The following is a 19,347-nucleotide window of genomic DNA, read 5'->3' on the forward strand; positions in this document are numbered from 1 at the left end:
GAGAAAGAGAGAGGTCTTCCATCTGATGTTTCATTCCCTAATTGGCCACAATGGCCTGAGCTGCACCGATCCAAAGCCAAGAGCCAGGAGCTTCTTCTGGGTCTCCTATGTGGGTGCAGGAGCCCAAGGACTTGGGCCATCTTCCACTGCTTTCCCAGGCCATAACAAAGAGATGTATCAGAAGAGGAGCAGCCAGGACTTGAACCAGTGCCCATATGGGATGCTGGCACTTCTGGGCAGGGCGTTAACCCATGGTGCCACTGCGCTGGCCCTAAAGCCAGATATTTAAACCCATCCTAACAACTAAAATCCGATTTCAAAATGGAAATAATTATTGCTACTTCTTTTTTCATATGCAACTCATAATGGCTTTTCAGATGAGTGTTTTAAAACATGTAAAGGCACTGAAGTCTCCAGACACTTGCTAATTTATGAAGAATGAAGTGACAGTGTTTCTAGAGTACACCTGACATCTCCTGTGTTAGCCACTTTGGTAATCAGCACAGTGCTCCACATGCAACAGTAGGAATAAATAATGTTTTCTTGCTGTTTCTGCTGATAGGCAGACCTTGAAAAAATAACAATCAAATAATAGGGGTTGTGTTTGGTGGTTCTCCTAAGGCAAATGTGATTTGTATAGCCAGCAAATTGTTCAATTATTAACGTATGCATACAAGTGAGGGGACTTAAGAATGTTCATGGAAAATAGAATTAAAAGATAAATTTACTTTGGTGTAAAAAGTTTTTGAAATTTATGCAGATTATGGGGTCTTCAATAAGTTCATAGAAAATGCATATTATGAAAAAACTAAGCATGGGTGTCAAAATTTTTACATCAGAAAAATCTTTTCTTTGAATTCCATGTTTCCATGAGCATTTTAAAATTGTTACTATAAAAAGAACGATTCATGTATTTCACAGATAAAAATCTTAAGAATATAATGATAACTTCCTTCTTCCTTCTTCCCTCCCTCCCTTCCTCTCTCCCCCCTCCCTCCCTCCTTCCCTCCCTTCCTTCCTTCCTTCTTTTAATTTTTGCCATAATGTATTTTGAATTTAGAACTTAATGATACACTAAATAAGGAGGTCAACAAGTGGAAAGTTTGCAGGAATACAAACAAGGGCTATAAACAAGCATCAAGTAAAAAAATGTCAATTTCATTCATACACAGTAAGCTTTTTTTTGTACTCTATATAATCAGACTCTGTAAATCAGAGAAAACATAATATCTGTGTTTTGGGACTGGCTTATTTCGCTAAGCATAATGGTCTCCAGTTGTATCCATTTTGTTCCAAAAGATAGGCTTTTTTTTTTTTTTTTTTTAATGGGTGTGTAGGATTTATTTTCTTTATCCAGTCATCAGTTCATGGACAACTGGGTTGATTCCAAATCTTAGCTATTGTGAATTGAGCTTCTATAAACATGGAGGTACAGATAGCTCTTCAATATACTGATTTCATTTCCTTTGGGTATATTCCCAGAAGTGGAAAGTCTAGGTCAAATTGTAGATCTATTTTTAGATTTCTCAGGAATCTCCATACTGTCTTCTACAGCAGTTACACTATTTGACATTCCTCTGTGAACTTTTTGAAGTCCTGTCCTACATATTTGAATGCAAGTAGTCAGACTTTCCACTCTTAAATTTACCACAATCCATACCCTATTGCATCAAGTGAGGTATACAGTCAATAATTTAAGATTCCTGCTGGGCCTTGGTAAAGGTATTTGAGTTTACAAAATCTGAGACTTTCTACTATGTTGAAAATGTATTCTGTGAGTTTTTAAGAAAACTAGAAGTTTGCTACTTCTTAAATAAGGGCAAGTTCATAAATTGAAAGCAAGTCACTTTTGGACTATGCAATGAATTACTTTTTTTCATATTGAAACTTAATTTCCCTCTGCATCCATTTAGTGCTTTATTAAAAGTGTTTTGAAATCTATTACTATGTTTACAGTATGTACATTTAAAAAAGATTTATTTATTTAAAAATCCAAATTACAAAAAGGGAGGGAGGGCTGAGGAGGAGGAGAGACGAGAGAGAAAGAGAGAGAAGAGAGAGAGGGAGAGAGAGTCTTCCACCTGGTGGTTCACACCTGCAAAAAGCAACAGCCAGGACTGGGCCGGGTCGAAGCCAGTAGCTAGGAAATCATGCCAGCTCTCCCACCCAGGTGCAAGGGCTCAAGCACTTGGGCTAACTGCTGCTGTTTTCACAGGCACATTAGCAGGGAGATGGATCAGAAATGGGGCAGCCAGGACTCAAATAGGAGCTCATACGCGATGCTAGTGTTGTGGGCAGTGGCTTAACCCATTGAGCCACAACGCAGGCCCTTATATGTACATTTTTAAGAATGCTGTTTGTTATAGAACATTTAATCATCTAAGAATATAATTTCTTTTTCCTGAAAACTGCTTATTTTTTTTTATCTACTGGAATTTTAAAGTCCATAACTGCACATGGTTCCTTTTCAGTTTGAGTGTCAGAAAACTTTGAGTAAGATCTGTAGGTGGCCTTCACACTGTCTTTTTTTCTAGTATATTTTCCCTGATTGCTGCATTTTATACATATCTTTCTTGATTTTGTGACTTAATGTTATGATATCATATTTGAAAAAATAATTATCTTTATAAAATTTGGAAGATGGTTGTCAAATGCTAAGAGTAACTTTTAGGAGATGAGATAATAGGTGATTTATGTTTCCATCTTTTGAATTGATTTTTTTTGTTCCCTTGTGGGTAGATGATCTTGTAGAACCAATACATATTTTGAAAAAAAAAAGTACAGATAGATAAATTTTGTCCATTTTTTTGCTTCTCTGTATTAAATGTGATTAGATTGCATAGGATTATTTATAAGACCTATCTTCTCTACTTTCCGACCAAATTTATGAGATGAATATTATCACATGTGGGTTGATTATTGTGGCTATACTCCCGCCATTGTCTATGATTCTCTATTGGCAAGTGCTTTGGATAGTTTTCATCAATCATTCCATTCTTCTACCTTTTCTGAGAATCTGACACCAGCAATATTCATACCTAATCCCCTCCTTGGTTCAGCCTAAGTAAAACTTTTTTTCTTTCTTTTTAAAATTTATAGCTTAAGATCGCAAAAATGTTTTTCTCAAATTAAAAAAAAATATTTATTTGGGAGGAGAGAGAGAGAGAGAGACAGAGAGAGAGAGGGAGAGAATGTTCCACTCTCCCTTTGGAGTGCATTGTCTCACTCTCCAAATGCTCGAAATGACTTGGGGGTCTGAAGCAAGGAGTTGGGAACTCAACCCAGATCTCATATGAGGGTGGCAGAAAACCATCACCTGCTGCTTTCCAGGGTTTGCATTAATAGTAAGCTGGAGTCAGATATTGAACCCAGGTACCCTAACTGGCATGTCAACAGCTATGCCAAACACTTGCCTACCAAGTAAAACTTTTATTGGAAAGCTTTCGCTTTTTTTCCATGGTCCATTCTCAGTTGCTGCCGTCTGCTTTGTTTTCTTGCTATTCCACTCGAGTTATATGGCTGGCAAGTTACCTCTTTTTCCTTTCCTCACCTTCAATTTGATAAAAACTGGATTTCTTTTTGCATTAACTTAAAAAGGGTATTCAATAAATGGGTTAAGGACAGTTGGAAGTTGGTGTACTTGTGATAGTGAGTGATATTTTTCCCTATACCAGGTTTAAAAAATTCCAAATGGATTCTAGGTTAAAAAATGAAGACATACTCTGAAAGGAAGATAGTACAGGCAATAAATTGGTTTCTGGATAGTGATGTAGTTTCTAAGCATAAAATAAAGGCTGAAACTATTAAAGAAAAAAAGAGCAACAGTTTTGAAAATGTGAAAATTGGTTGTTAGTGTTTATTAAAAAGCAAAACCCCAAATATGTAAATGACATTATGGATTGGACATTGAAAGTGGAGCCCAGTGGTGAGGGCTGTGGGAACATGGCTAAAGAATCGGTTCTTGATTGAAAAGATTTTGTAGAGGATACTGATATTTTTGTGTCCAGCTAGCAAAACTAATTAGTGATGAACCTTACTAGTGATGATGGATTGTTTACTTTTTTTGTTCTAAGACTTCAGCTGGGTATCAGAAATGCCTACAAATTTTCCTTTGAAGTTATTTTCCTCCTAATCCTCTTCATAAGATTTATAGTAGCATATTTTCATGAGACAGTTACATTTTATGTAACTAAGTGACAATATAGGAAAAGGGACTTTTTAAAATAATTAGTATTTGTAGATTACATTAGTGTATGTATGCCCCCTTCCCCTAATGTTTTTAGAATTGTCATCATATTTGAAGTTTGTGGCTTATTTGTCAGAAAAGTGGTATTATCATTTTAGATAAAAAAATGGAAGCTCAAAAAACTTTCATGAGTTGCCCTTAATGAGGAAAATCTGAATATGGAAGCCAAAGAACAGAACTCTGGTTCTAAATCCCATCCTGTTCCTACATGGATGATGCTTCCAGATATTAATGGAGGAAGCTATCAATAAATAGATGGAATATTTTGTTGTGCTTGTTTGTCATCTGAGGGCCTGACTTCTGTGATAAGTATCCATTGTTTTACGGTGTCCTATTTAAATTTTATTTCAGTGTTAACTTATGACTCTTTGTGGGACTATTGGTTTTGAAAGACCAACAGCTTTCTTCATATCCCTGCAACTGAGATGAAACACTGAATAAGAGCAAGTAACAGCAAACTCTTTGGTAGCACTTGCCATATGGTGTTTTCATTTCATGACTCTCTAAGGATGATCTATACCATTCCCATTTTACAGATCAGAAAACCGAGGCACAGAGGACTTGCCCATGGTACACAGAAGCCATTACTTCATAACTGTATGTACCTTCAACTTAATTTTCTGTAGTTTCACATGAAAGAAAGTATCTTACAGCTTAAAAGATGGAGGCAATATTTCCAGCATTTACTGTTTACTCTATGCACTAAATGTCAGTTTATATACAGGTAGCTCTTGCTGCTAGCAGTAGCTTTGAAACCTCTTATTGTAATCAAGAAAATATTTTCAAAATCTTTCCACAGTTTATATATATACAGTGAGAAATACTTTGCACTTTGAAAATGTGGGATGAAACAAAGCCAGGTGCTGTTGGCTTTTATGTGAGGCAAGGAAAAGGGTGATGTGAGTCCTTTTCTTAGATTTTTGAGTGAAACGCTTTTTCTCTTAAAGCCGTTGTCTCTTTTTTCTTTACATAAAATGTATGCATATCAAAATGCTGGCTGTGAAATATATTTGTGGTCACATTTGCAACATCATTGAACTTGTGCTATTTAGTGACACATTTTAGATGTCCATGACAAAACTGATGCTTTTCGTCCACCAGAGCTACGGAATAATTAATCGGAAGCACCACTGGGGAAGGCCCCGCCGCATTCTGGGTTGGTTTGTAAAACAGGCCTGGGCGAGGGGCTCTCAGCAGGCCTCGTCACGTTACCTGTAATTTTTCACATGCGTATAGTTCATCACTGGTGACATTCTGGCTTTCAGATCAGTCATCTCTTAGGACTTAAAATTGATATATCAGTCTCAGCATAAAATGCTATCATTCCCGTAGACCAACTGTTTACCGGAGTATAACTCCTCCTGTGTCTCATTTCATCACACTGTTCCACACTGTGATGTTTCAATGTGAAATGAAGTTTTTTCATGCTGTGCTTCTGAGTAGAAAAAAGACAGAAGTACATGTATGATAAATGGTGACGATTCCAAGATAACCCTTGCAAAACAATACAGTGTGGAAGCATTGTATATTATACTTGCTTTAATAATTTAATGCATAAATGTGGCTTTTAAACTTTTATAACAAATACTATTTATGTGGCAGTGAGGGGAAGATCAATTGTATTTGCAGCGAATCACTTTATCTTCTAACTTATTTAGGAATTAGCAAAATACCACTGCTGTCGAATTGTCATAGTGAAATATCTATGGAGACTACACTATTAGTAAAAAATAAAATTACCATCATGTTTTTCAATTGTACATATATTTATTTACAGTTCTGTAAGAGAGGGAATTCATTTACAATTTTATTAAATCCAATTCTATTTCTTTATGTGGAGCTCAGGACCAAATTCTGGCTTCTTTTAGCAACAATAGAATTTAGGAGAAACACCTTGCTTAATTCCCTTATTGTTGTCTGAAAGATGCTGTAGTGTTGGCATTCTTTCTTTGGCCACAGAGTGCATTTTCTTTGCGGCTCTGAGTGTGGTCTGGCTGTGACATCAGCATCCCACTGATTCCTAGGGCTGATTCCACTGATTTGGCTGACTGGCCTGGGGTCCATATAGTTCCTTCACCACTCTAAAAGCTGTGCACTGGCAGAGGATGATGACATCCCCAGGGAGACCAGAGCCACTTAATTTTTGTCAAAATGGGAATGATTTCTTCCTTTTAGCATGCCTTGATTCAACCTGTGATGAAAAGTCTGATACACTGCTTTAAAGTGAATGGTAAAAGTGTTTAACCAAAAATAGGCTCAAATTATGCCTTCAGTTTGATGTAACATTGCAAATACTCAGTATTTTCTCTGAAAAATAACATTTCAGCTGGCACTTTTAATTCATTATTCTGTCTTCAAAATCTTTGCTGTACATCTTTTAGAGTATTGTGTTGGAAATGATTACGTATTGTAAGATAATATCCAGCCACTAAGCTTTGCTAACTGATGTGCAATCAGTAGTTGAATAACAATGAATGAATAAGTGATTTCAAAGAGATGTAAAAGAAAATCAAGAAAATGTTTTTTGCGAAAATATATTTTTATGAAAGTAATTTAGTCAACAGGTGATTATTTCTACCTTTTGCAAAAATTTTGGAAATATAAAAGTAATTGATTTGGTTATATTTTCTAGTGTGAGGCAATACAGACACATATGTGCAAGAAAATAGTTCTGAAATTATTTGTATAATTGACCTTTATAACTTGGGGATTAAAATTATATTGAATCCAGTACTCTTAGTAGATGAGATATTCTGGTAGTATTTTCTTAAAATGAGCACACTGAATGGGAGTTACCACCAGAAAAGTTGAGTTAGATAGGGCTTACATGCTTTGTGTATTTGTTTAAAAATCTATTACTCAAATAAAGTAAAGCTGACATTATGAAAGTTTTCTTTTCAATTTGCAAGATAAACTTACTCAAATGTAACATTTGTTTTGTAAACAGAGTATTTTGTAATAATAGGTATGTCAAGAGTTATTCTCTTAACCTGGCTCACATCTATTATTTTAGAATATTTTCAACAGCAGCTGTATTTTGTAACCTCAATTCAAATTGACCTGTTTTAATTAAAAACACTTTTAAAGAGACATTGTTGTTTAGAGCAGTTTTAAGCTCACAGCAAAGTTGAGTGGAAAGTACAGAGTTCCCATATGCCCCAGTCCCACACATCCACTGGCTCCCCCACTATCAACATCCCACACCAGAGTATTGTTTGCTCACAGTTGATGAATGTAATAGCTATATTTTTAATTCTGACACACATAAGTAAATTTTATTATGCAATTGTCCGTGTGAGAACCTATTAAACTATGAGAGGGAGCTTCAAAATAAATAATTCTGGAGAAATTTAAGCAATTTATTAACTTGTTATATCCAACTAAGGTCACTAGGATGCTTATTTCTACACATTCAAACTGTATGTGAGTATTGGTTGCTAAGATACGTCAATAAGTGACTTGTTATGCGAAGGAGAGAATAAAAAGGAAAGCTCAAATCTTGCCCTCCAGTCACTGCAGTGAAGATTTCAGACCGGAAGAAGTATTTGTTAGGCCTTGAAAATGTATGTAGATTAAGGTATGCATAGGGTTGCTAGATAAAATAAAGGATAACAATGGATAATTTCCGTTATATTAAACTTGCCCGTTGTTCATATGGAATTCAAATTTAATTGGCAGTGCTGGATTACTTTCTGCTGAAGCTGGCATTTCTAGGCATAGGGCACATTCTACTCAGAAAAAGCAATGTTCAAAGATATAAAGGAAAAGAATGGTAGATCCATGTTCATCTCAGAGTGCATACAGAACAGAATACATGTTTGAACATCAGGAATGTTTTGGGTTGGGTGAAATGAAGTAAGTTAATAATTGCTCAGGGACAACAAAAATATACATTGCAACTACCCTAGACAAATAGGAAGCAGTAATGCTGAGACCTTGAAGGGCAGTGGAACCCATAGCTCACAGGTGTTAAAAGGAAAGAGGTGCTTGGATACTCAGGATAGCTAGTGAGATACTGTGCAGCAGCTGCCTCAGACAGTAAGATAACTGTAATTTATGGAATATCGAGTGACCTAATATTCAATCTTTTGTGAGAATAATTCTTCAGTGACTGTAGCTTAGAACATGATTTAGGATTGTGAAAACCCAGGCATATGCTCAGCAGTTTTCCTAAATGATTCTCAGAATGCTGGCAAACAGTCATCGCGTTATTACTGAGTTCAGGGATATTATTTCCAATACTATCAAGACACAGACCTGGCCACATTCAAGCAAAATATAGTAGAGGTCAAAGAAGGTTTTCATCATATATTTGTTTATTAAAATTAGTCTGGACATGAATGAGCAGTATCCTCCACTACATCTAGCAAAGCCCTGAGTTAGGTAGAGAACATAAGGAAGGCCTGTGCCCAATGTGAAAAGGAGAATTTAAAGTTTCCCGCATGATCTAAAATAATGAAATGCTAAAATATGAATGAGTCTATATTTAGATGTTAACAATTCACATTTCAGTCAATAGTTAAAAGGCTTAAAAGATTATTTTAATTATGAAAAGTTTCAAATACTTAGGAAGTAGAGAGAGTAATGCAATGAAATCCCTTATACCCACAACCCAGTTTTAGCTATGATCAGTATTTGTCACATAGCCTTTATCCAGCTTTTCTTCTCTTTGCTTTCCTTTACTGAGATCTTTAAAAGCAAATCATATGACTGACACTTAAAAAAATCAGCTAATTGGATACACAACAACAAATTGACAGGGGTTTATAAGTAGAATTGCAAGATGTAAATGATTACTTGGATTTTGTTTGTGTAGATACAGTTTGAGACCGAAAAAGATATATTTATATGTTGAAATAATCATATATTACCTTAGTTAAATCCATAATGTTCATGAGGAGTGTTGAATTACTAATCTTTTGCATTTGAATGCTATTTAATTGTACCCTCAAAATCTTACCTTTTATTAGAGCTGTATGCATAAAAAGCTCTCAAAACTTTAGACAGGTCTATTTTACCCTGCTTCAGAGGACAAAAAAAATTATAGTGATTTGGCTATACTTACATAACAATGCAATATTATGGCCTGGAACAGAAAAAGGATTTTATTCTGTTAATTTATCATTTGGTCTCCTAAACTGTTTTTCATTTATAAGAAATATCTGCCCAGATTGTCATGTTATAGTTAAATTTTATATTTCATGCGGGAGCAGAAGGAAGCTTTAGCAAAATACATTTTTTTGGATAAGCAGAATATATTTTAAAGGTTAGAAGAATTAAGATGAAAGAGTAATATATGAGTGCACAAAGATAAATATTCTGTCCTTCAAGGTTATTTTAACTGAATTAGAAGATTATTTATCCTGCTACTGTATTCTGGCAGAGGGCTAATGGAGGAATGTGGTCATTCCCTGTTGTCTTACTGAAGTTTGTAACGTTCTGAAAATATATATGGAGAATACTGGGGGAGGGAGGAAGAGAGAGCAATCACATCTATATAACTTTTATATAGTAGGTAATTATAATAATCTATTTTATCATTAGTTATTCTCATTAATCTCTTTATGACTGGCTTATAAATTAAAGTTCTAGACTCAGCTTTGGCCTGACCTAGCCCCAGCTGTTGCAGCCATTTGGAGGAGTAAACTAAGAGGTAGAAGATCTCTCTCTCTGTCTCTGCCTCTGTCTCTCACTGTCATATAGAGTTTCAAATAAACAAAATACAAAGTAAATATTTTAAAACAACTTGTGGTTATGTCTGCATAGGAAGAAATATAGTTTATCTGATGCTGAGGGCTATCCAGTGCATTCACTGGGGTTCTTGGCATGTATCCACTGCAGACAAAAGGGAGCTACTGCAGGTATTATTATTAGAGACACATAAAATGCGTCTACTCGTATTTGTTCAGGCCACCTCAGTCTATAATTTGAAGGCTTTCTGTACCCAGAAGATCCTGGATCTTTGCAAAGTTGGTTCCAACTGTCTCTGGAAGTCTCCATGTCACTAACCCAACTTGTTCCTGATCAGATCTGTTGCACTATCAAAGGGCATGACTACCATTTTTCTTGGTCTTTGTGCTGTTGTTGATTTCGTTTTCTTTGCCTGTATACCTAACAGAAGGATGGCTGGATCATACAGCCATCTATTATAATTTTGTGAAGAGTCTCCATATTGTTTTTAATAATGGCCTTGTCACTCAATTTTTAATAGATACTTGATTTAAGTCTGTATCTAGGCTATAGAGTCTCTCAACCATTCTTGTCTAACCAATATTTAAAATAAGTTTTGCTTTTTACCCTACTTAGAAATTTTGTATTTCATACAAAATACTGCTGTCTTTGAGATAAATGAAGACATAAATTAAAATTTCCCAAATCCAGACCACCACTATTAGCAGATTGATAGTATTTGTGGTATTTTGGTATATTTTGTAATATTTGGTAGATATTACAGAACAAAATTTTTAGAGTCAGAACAGTATTTTATTATATGAATATGAAATTAATTCCTTGCTTCCTTTTACTACAAGAGATTTCTTTCTATTTTGCTTTTCTCCTACTAAAAATAACAAACTTCCAATGAAAAATTTTGCATATGCATCTTTGCATTTTTGAAGAGGAGTTACTGAATTGCAGACCATGAAAATTTGTATTTTTTTTTTTGACAGGCAGAGTGGACAGTGAGAGAGAGAGAGAGACAGAGAGAAAGGTCTTCCTTTTGCCATTGGTTCACCCTCTAATGGCTGCTGTGGCAGGCACGCTGCGGCTGGTGCATCGCGCTGATCTGAAGGCAGGAGCCAGGTACTTATCCTGGTCTCCCATGGGGTGCAGGGCCCAAGGACTTGGGCTATCCTCCACTGCACTCCCTGGCCACAGCAGAGAGCTGGCCTGGAAGAGGGGCAACTGGGACAGAATCTGGCGCCCCGACCGGGACTAGAACCCTGTGTGCCGGCGCCGCAGGTGGAGGATTAGCTTAGTGAGCCACGGCGCCAGCCGAAAATTTGTATTTTTTGATACTTATTGTCTGTTGCCCTTCAAAAAAGTTCTGGCAATTGTCACAAATTTGAAAATCTTTGTGAATAATTTATAGTTTGCTCACTTTTCTTTTAATGTACTATTGGTTAAGTGTTTCTGAGAGCATTTTAAAAAATATTAATTTATTTATTTGAAAGGTAGAGTTAGAGAGATGGAGAAATAGAGATCTTACATCTGGTGGTTCACTTCCCAAATGGCTGCAATAGCCATGGCTTGGCCAGGCTGAAGCCAACAGCCAGGAGCTTCACTGGGGTCTCTCACATGCGTGGAGGGGCTCAAGCACTTGAGCCATTCTCTGCTGCTTTCCCAGGCCATTTGCAGGGAGCTGGATAGAATATGGAGCAGCTGGGAATCAAATCAGTGCCCATATGGGATGCTGGCACTGCAGGTGGCAGCTTAGCTCACTGTGTCACAGCTCTGGCCCTGAGAGCATCTTAAATATTAAGGACAATTTTGCTTCATTGTCTATATTGCAAATAGATTTTCTTTTAGTTTGAAATGAAAAACATGCAGAAGTTTGAAAAGTTTATACTGACAAATTGATCGTTCTTTTACTTCTTAGTTTTTTGATAGCCTTTTCTGTTATCCAAGTGATCCAAATATTCATTAGATTTTGTCTGTTTTCACATTTTACACAAAGATAAATATTCTGTCCTTCAAGGTTATTTTAACTGAATTAGAAGATTATTTATCCTGGTGCTGTATTCTGGCAGAGGGCTAATGAAGGAATGTGGTCATTCCCTGTTGTCTTACTCAAGTTTGTAATTACTTTGTCTTGAAATTTCTACTAACATTGTTTCCTCTCCTTTGGCTCCAGGCAAAAATGATGAGAATTCAGCCAAGATCACTGGTGTGGCTCTGCAACTCCAATACTCTTTTGGGGTCTTGGTTGTCCTTGCAACTATTCTTTCCCCATTCCAGTGGCTTCCTTGTTAGATTTCCATCAAAGAGTCGTAGAATTTCTCTTCCATGACCATCTCAAGGTCACTGGGCACAATTGGATGTGTTTGAATCCCATTTTGGTTTAAAGCTGGAGCTCTTCTTTATTTGGAAAGGTGCTAAAAATTGAGAAACAAAATTCATGTAGAACTGATTTTGATATAGGTAATATCTGTTGAGAGAAGAGTATGTGAGAAAAATTCTGAGAAAAATATTCACATACTTCAGAAATCAGGTGTGTGTGTGTGTGTGTGTGTGTGTGTATGTGTGTGTGTGAATATAAGCAGGATGTCACAAATCCAAGTACTGAAAGAGGTCAGGAAAATAATGTAAATGAATGAAATAAGACAGGAGAAAGACATCAAAGATGGTAGGGGCTGTGTTGAACTGTGAAACACAAGCCCATGATAAAAGGGTTCCAGCCAAATGTTTTCAAACAAGAAGATTAATCCAGTATTGAGAGAACTTCCAGCACTTCACAAGAACCAGCAAATGTAGATTCAGTATACAATTCCAGTTTTTTAATGCTGACAACGAACTAAAAGGATTTAAAAGTATTTTGAGGGTCAAACAGAATATATTTATAAACTGGATCTGACCCGGGAAGTGCTAGTTTTTGGTTTTGCTCTAATCACATATTATGTTGGGTAGGCAAAAATCATATAAATTTATTTGTAAGATTACAACACAAATGGAAAGGCAATGTTTATGAGTGACAAGATCACATAAAATGATAGATTTAGCATCAGGATAAAAGGAAATTCCAAAATTCATATGAAATTGTATTAGTAAGAGAGTTGACTCACCATTCCTCTGAAGCATCCAGGTTTCAAATTTCAATCTGATTTGTACACTGGAAAGAATGATGAATGGGTGAAAGGAATGAGGAAGGCCAGTTTGAGTGCCAAGGACGAGCAGAACATTTATCGTGGTCATGGGACCCTGGGGTCTTCTCTGTGATGCCAGGACTCTGGAAGAGACGTTTCCTAATAAATAAAAAGACTTTGAAACAGACTCTCCTCATGTGATCAGCACCATAGGGTGTCTCTTGAAACAGGATGTGAACAACTGGAATGGAAATGGGGGACCTTGGAAGGATAATGAAAAAGGGACCCGAGTGCCCATAAATCTAATGTTCAGAGTACCTGAGGGGGCTCCCTCAATCACTAAGGATCACCCTTCTCATGCAATTTATTATACCCACTCTTTTAAAAACAGACGAACCAAGGGAAGGCCAAAAAGACAAGCACTAAACTGAGAGGCTCTGTGAATATTTAAAAAAAAAACCACGTGAGTGATCATCACACAGATGTGTGTAATAACATCTCTCAACGAGCGGCTTTCCCCTTCCTTCCCATCTGTTTCTGTACTAGTAGCCTGGTCACTCCAGGAGCTGTTGTCCCTTTGGAATTGGACCTAGTTAGGGAAGGAAAAGTGGTATAAATGCATATTTTCTGCTTCTAGTGACTCTCTTTTCTAAAGAGCACACATTAAAGAAATTCTCCATATTAAAGAATATAGCTTCACTTCCAAGGAAAAATCCTACTAATCTTCATCCACATTTCTGTTCCTCTTGGTGTGCTTTCAAGTTGATCAGTGTTGGTTTCATAAAAATGTTCTAAAAGTTCTATTTCTCAGTTGCTGCATACCCAAAGAATATAAAATACTCTTTAGAAATTGTGGAGTTTTACTTTTTTTACTTTTGTCTGAGTATGTCATTCCTTTGTTTTGTTTTCAGGAGAGTAGAGGAGATATCCTTGAGTAGAGAAAGAAAAGGAAGATACAAAGAGCACATTATTGCTTCATCTATCATTTACTGAATGCTTGTTAGGCACACGAGAAGCATGAAATACATTTTATTTTATTGTAATCCTTACAAGAAGCATAGATATTATATGTTTTTCATCTTACACACAAGGTAAATAAATAAAATATACAACTTAAGAAATCTGCAGCAGCTGGTATGTAGAGAGACCTCTTTATCCTCAAAACTTTTGATTTCAAAACCTACATACTTAATCACTATAAAATTATCCCACATTTTCTTTTCAAAGAATCTCAACAACATAAAATTTATAATGGGTTATAAGTATTCTGTCTCTATTTTAAGACTTTCTTCCTTATGTAAAAGTTAAGAAAAAGCAGAAAATATATTGCTCTACAGATCTCAGACAGTCTTTTCTTTGACATAGTGGACATCAAAACTTAGTTATATCAAGTCTATGATGTGTATTTAAAGATATGTATACTTGAGGAAGGAAAAGAGAGAGAGAGAGAGAGAGAGAGAGAGAGAGAGAGAGAGAGAGAGAGAGAAACAGTCTACTTAGGCAATATAACCTGAGAGCCAGAAATGCAATCCACCCAGGTCTCCTACATGGGTGCAGGGACCCCTTTACTTGAGCTGTGACTTCTGCATCTCAGGGTCTGTACTAGAAAAAGCTGGAATTAGGAGCCAGAGTTAGCAACTGAACTCAGGTGCTATAAAGTGGAATCCTGGTCCACTAAGACAAATGAGCCTAGGAGGATTTTTTTTTTAAAGAAATAAACTATCAAATACTTCTTTGAATAATAATATTTATATTTTATAGGTGTTTTTATAGGTGCTGATGAACTGCTTTCATAGATATGTATTTTATTAGAATGAAGGACATAGTGAAAGGAAGATAGAAGCATAAACTTAAGGCCAAAGTAGGGAAAGAAAATGGAATTTTGATAGAAGATCAAGAACCCGGAACATCAGATACATAAAAAAAACATGCTAACAATTTTTCTGAGAACAGTAAAGCTAACCTGTGGGTATGGGTAAAAGTGAAAGGGAGTACGGGAGACTAATGGCTGTTGAGTGACACATGAGAGAGGGCAGTGCTTTGGAGAGAATGTGGAAAATGCATTGAATGGAGAACCAATCAGGAGAAAGCAGTCAGTGAGCAGTCAAAGGAAGAAGCTGGATGATGTTTCTCAATGCTTATCATTTTGGCAGAAATGGAAAGAAAAAAGGACATTCAAAAGAAAAATTCTGGATAACAAAGTAGAAAATATGAAGACAAAAGAGCACTGGACATTTTCAATAATTCCTATGTTTATAGCACATGTATCAGTTAGATGGTTGACTCATCACTGTACAATACATATTAAAAAGAAGCAGCTTTATCAGGAAAAACTAGGATTTTTATTCATTTATTTGAGACAAAGACATATATATATATATATATATATAGAGAGAGAGAGAGAGAGAGAGAGACATCATCTATTTATCTATCATCTATCTACCTACCTACCTACCTACCTATCATCTATCCATAACTTCCCATCACTGGTTTACCCCCAACATGCCTACAACATTTGAGTCTGGGCCAGGCTGAAGTTGGGAGCTGGGAACTCAATCCAGGTCTCCCACATAGGGAGCAGGAACCCTAATACTTGGCCATTACTGCTGCTTCCCAAAATCTGCATGGGCAGGAGGCTGGAGTCAGGAGCTAGGAATGGAACTGGTGTCTTCTGATAAAGGATTCAAGTGTCTCAACTGCTAGCCTAAATGCCATACCCCAAATTAGGTTTTTAGGTTTTTAGTGTGTTGTGTTTCTATTACTATAGTGTACCATATAGAAGTAATTTATTATTTAATTATATGTTAGAGTAGAACCTGCATTGATTGAAAATTTCTGTATAATTTCATGAAGCCTTCTGAAATGTAATAATGATAATGATAAAATTCTGTCACATGATAATTAGCATTGCAAAATTATTTGCTCTATAAAATCCCCTGTGCTATTTGGTAATTCCACAAAATTCACATAAAATTTAGGAAATATTTTAAATTGCATTAAATTATATATAAGCTTTTCACTATTAAATGTTTTGACTAACTTCAATTGTTATAAAAACATGGATTATGACCTTGTCGAAATAAGGTCGGAGTTTGTGAACTCAAGAGGCTTCCATAGCCTTGGCAGTTCATGACAAGAGCCTTGGGTAATTACTGATGTCATAAATAAGACTGTCAATTGTTAAATCAGCAACGGGAGTCACTGTACACTTGCTCCCCATGTAGGATCTCTGTCCTTAATATGTTGTACTATGTGAATTAATGGTAAAACTATTACTCAAACAGCACTTTATACTTTGTGTATCTGTATGGGTACAAACTGTTGAAATCTTTACTTAGTATATACCTAGTTGATCCGTATATAAAGATAATTGAAAATGAAACTCAATGAAGAGTGGGATGGGAGAGGGAGTGGGAGAGGGGAGGGCCGTGGGTGGAGGGAGGTTGAGGGGGGGAAGCCACAATAATACAAAAGTTGCACTTTGTAAATTCACATTTATTAAATAAAAAAGAAAATATATTGGCAGAAATGCAAAAAAAAAGAAAATGAATCTTGATGAAGAATGGGATGGGAGTGGGAGTGGGAGATGGGATGGTTGTGGGTGGGAGGGAGGTTATGGGGGGAAAAGCTGCTATAATCCAAAAGTTGTACTTTTGAAATTTATATTTATTAAATAAAAGTTTTAAAAAAATTAAAAAACATGAAATACCTCTTATATTTGACTTCTTTTCTGTTTAATGATTTACAAAAATATTTGGTAGTCTAAATTAGCCTGATCAAATAAATTTATATTTTCGGAGATGACTCACAATAGAATAATCCACTTCATATTTGTGTTAATTAGCTTTTGCTATGTAACAAACCATCCCCCAAATCACCAAACTTAGTGGGTTAATCCAACACCCACTTAATTTAGCTCACAGTTCTATCACTTAGCTAGGACATTTTCCTGGTCTTGGCCAGCTGGATGTATGATACATGTATATATGTGTGTGTGTGTGTGTGCGTGTGTGTGTGTCTGTGTGTCTGTGTGTGTGTGTATCTCATCTGGCCTCTCCTGTGGACGTATGTTCCTCTGATAGATTTCTGGTGACTGAATGATTCAGGTGACCTCACAAACAGCTTTTTAATGGGAGTGCCTTAGTTCTTCTCCACGTGACTTCTCACTTTTGACATATTGGTTTGGGCTCATTATATAGTAGCCCCTGGGCCTGGGCACAACATAGGAAGGAAAGCCCCATGCAGAAGTGCTTTTTAAGCCTTCCTATCATCGTTGCGAATGTTCAAATCTCTGTAACAAGTCACTGTGCCAGCCAAAGGGCACAATAAAGGGGTTAAAAAAGAGCATGGATAAAGGGAAGAGATTAATTTGTAATTATTTTGCTATCTGCCTCAGGTAAAACATTTTTCAGATATTTATGTGGATCCATGAGATGCCATCATAAATGATAGTGTGATCTCTGCAATTGGCATTTGTAGGCTTAGAGATATTTGAAAAGTAGTAAGCTTCACATTGTCCTTATGGATAATGGCTAGCTGGGAGACAGAAATCACATAGAAATAAGTGCAGGGAAAGTTTAATATAAAGATTATCAGTTAGGGGCTGACATTTTGGTGCAACTAGTTAAACCCTAGCCTACAATGCAATAACTCAATATGAGTGCCAGTTTGAGTCCTGGATGCTCCACTTCTGATACAGCTGCCTGCTAATGTGCTTGGGGAAGTAGCGTAAGATAGTCCAAGTGCTTGGGTCCCTGTCACTCAAGTGGGAGACTGAGATGGAGTTCCTGATAACTGGGGAGTAAACCAGTGGATGGAAGATCTCCCGCCAGCCCTGCTTCTCTATCTCTGTAATTCTGCCTTTCAAATAAATAAATAAGCCTTGAAAAAAACTATCTGTTCACAACAGGTTATTATTGTAACAGAGATCGGTTGTGAAGGATGCAGCATAGAGCAGCAGAGGCAGAGTTCTGAAGAGAGGAACACATTTGGTATAGTCCCCTAACCCCAACACTGAGATTCAGACCTCACTGTGTGGCTGGGGCACTGTGTAGTTCAGGATTTTGTTAACGCATCAGGCCAAGTCTAGATGTCTGAAACCACACGTTGCAGGGAAGCTATCCATGGGAATGGCTGGGGGTAAGATCCCCTTGGACACTCTCAACCAGTTAGGAGTAGAGAAGAAACAAAAGCAGAAAACACCAGGACCAGGAATAGAAGCCTCTTCCTACTGAAATAGCCTGCCTGTGACCTCTGTTTTCAAAGATAAACATCAATGGTGCTGGCAAAACAGAAACTTTTATAAGATACAGCTTCAGTTATTTATGCTAGAGATTATGGTCAATAAATGCATCTGAACTTTTCCTTTGGAACTTGAATATAAGCAGAATTTGGATAAAGTTTATAATCATGTATTTAGAAGAGTTAGTGAATTATCTTAGACAATTTTGTGGAATTATAACTTTATAATATAATTGTCATGAATATCAGATTGGCTTGTGATTTTTATTTTACAAATTGCTGTATTGTCAGCACTGATAAAATTCTACTCTCCTCTAACAGGAAAGTTCACTTCTATATAAAGTATACAAACAAAATATATATTACTTAAAACATATTTCCAAATTTTGAGAGAAGTTTATGTATACTTTCATTATTTTAGGCAAATTTGTATTTAGAGTACACTCAGAGTTGACAAGCATCTTAAAAATTTAGGATATTACTAATGTAACTGTCATAAAATTGTACTGGGGCACTCTTTCCATGTAACAGAAAATCATCAAATTGTAGCTCTAGTGGTAGTGCAATTTTAACCTTGTGTTCTAATCTCTTAAACTAGATTTAGGAAAAGTACATAGAATTTTCTATATGTAGATGATTTAATCTTATAAGTAATATCATTAGTGTTATATTATTCAGAGTTAATGATAAAAAATTAATGTGGAGCCCTTTTCTTGAGACAGGATGAATTAGTGACCAATTGGAAATGTGTTAAAAAGGGAAAGATAGCACAATGGAGAAGAAGACAGATTAGGGAGCAAGAGGCCTTATCTTGTGTCAGCAGGAAGTTGATTGAGAAAAATGATGTCCAAAAAAAGTTCATCATAGTAGAGGACTTCAAAGAAAGTACAAATCAGTGCCATAATGACACCAAATTAACTCCATCCTTCTCCTTCCTAAGCTAGTCCTGCAATTAGGCCAGCATCCTAAAAAAAGTGAGTGATGTCAACTAACAACCAGAATTATAAAAGAAAAAAGTGCATAATTAAACTTTATTTGGTTGGTTAAATTTTAAAGTAT

At 36.2% G+C, this 19,347-nt stretch overlaps 1 long non-coding RNA gene across 1 annotated transcript in view; it reads left to right on the plus strand.

The window, feature by feature from the left end:
• The window catches only part of LOC127482870 (uncharacterized), a 264,349-nt gene that overhangs the window by 156,553 nt on the left and 88,449 nt on the right, over positions 1 to 19,347 (plus strand). Inside the window, exon 2 of the long non-coding RNA XR_011388174.1 lies at positions 4,783 to 4,843. This is a non-coding gene — a long non-coding RNA (uncharacterized lncRNA). The remainder of the gene's footprint in view (positions 1 to 4,782; positions 4,844 to 19,347) is intronic.

Source organism: Oryctolagus cuniculus, chromosome 4, assembly GCF_964237555.1.
Source record: "Oryctolagus cuniculus chromosome 4, mOryCun1.1, whole genome shotgun sequence".
In the NCBI taxonomy this organism is placed as follows: Eukaryota; Metazoa; Chordata; class Mammalia; order Lagomorpha; family Leporidae; genus Oryctolagus; species Oryctolagus cuniculus.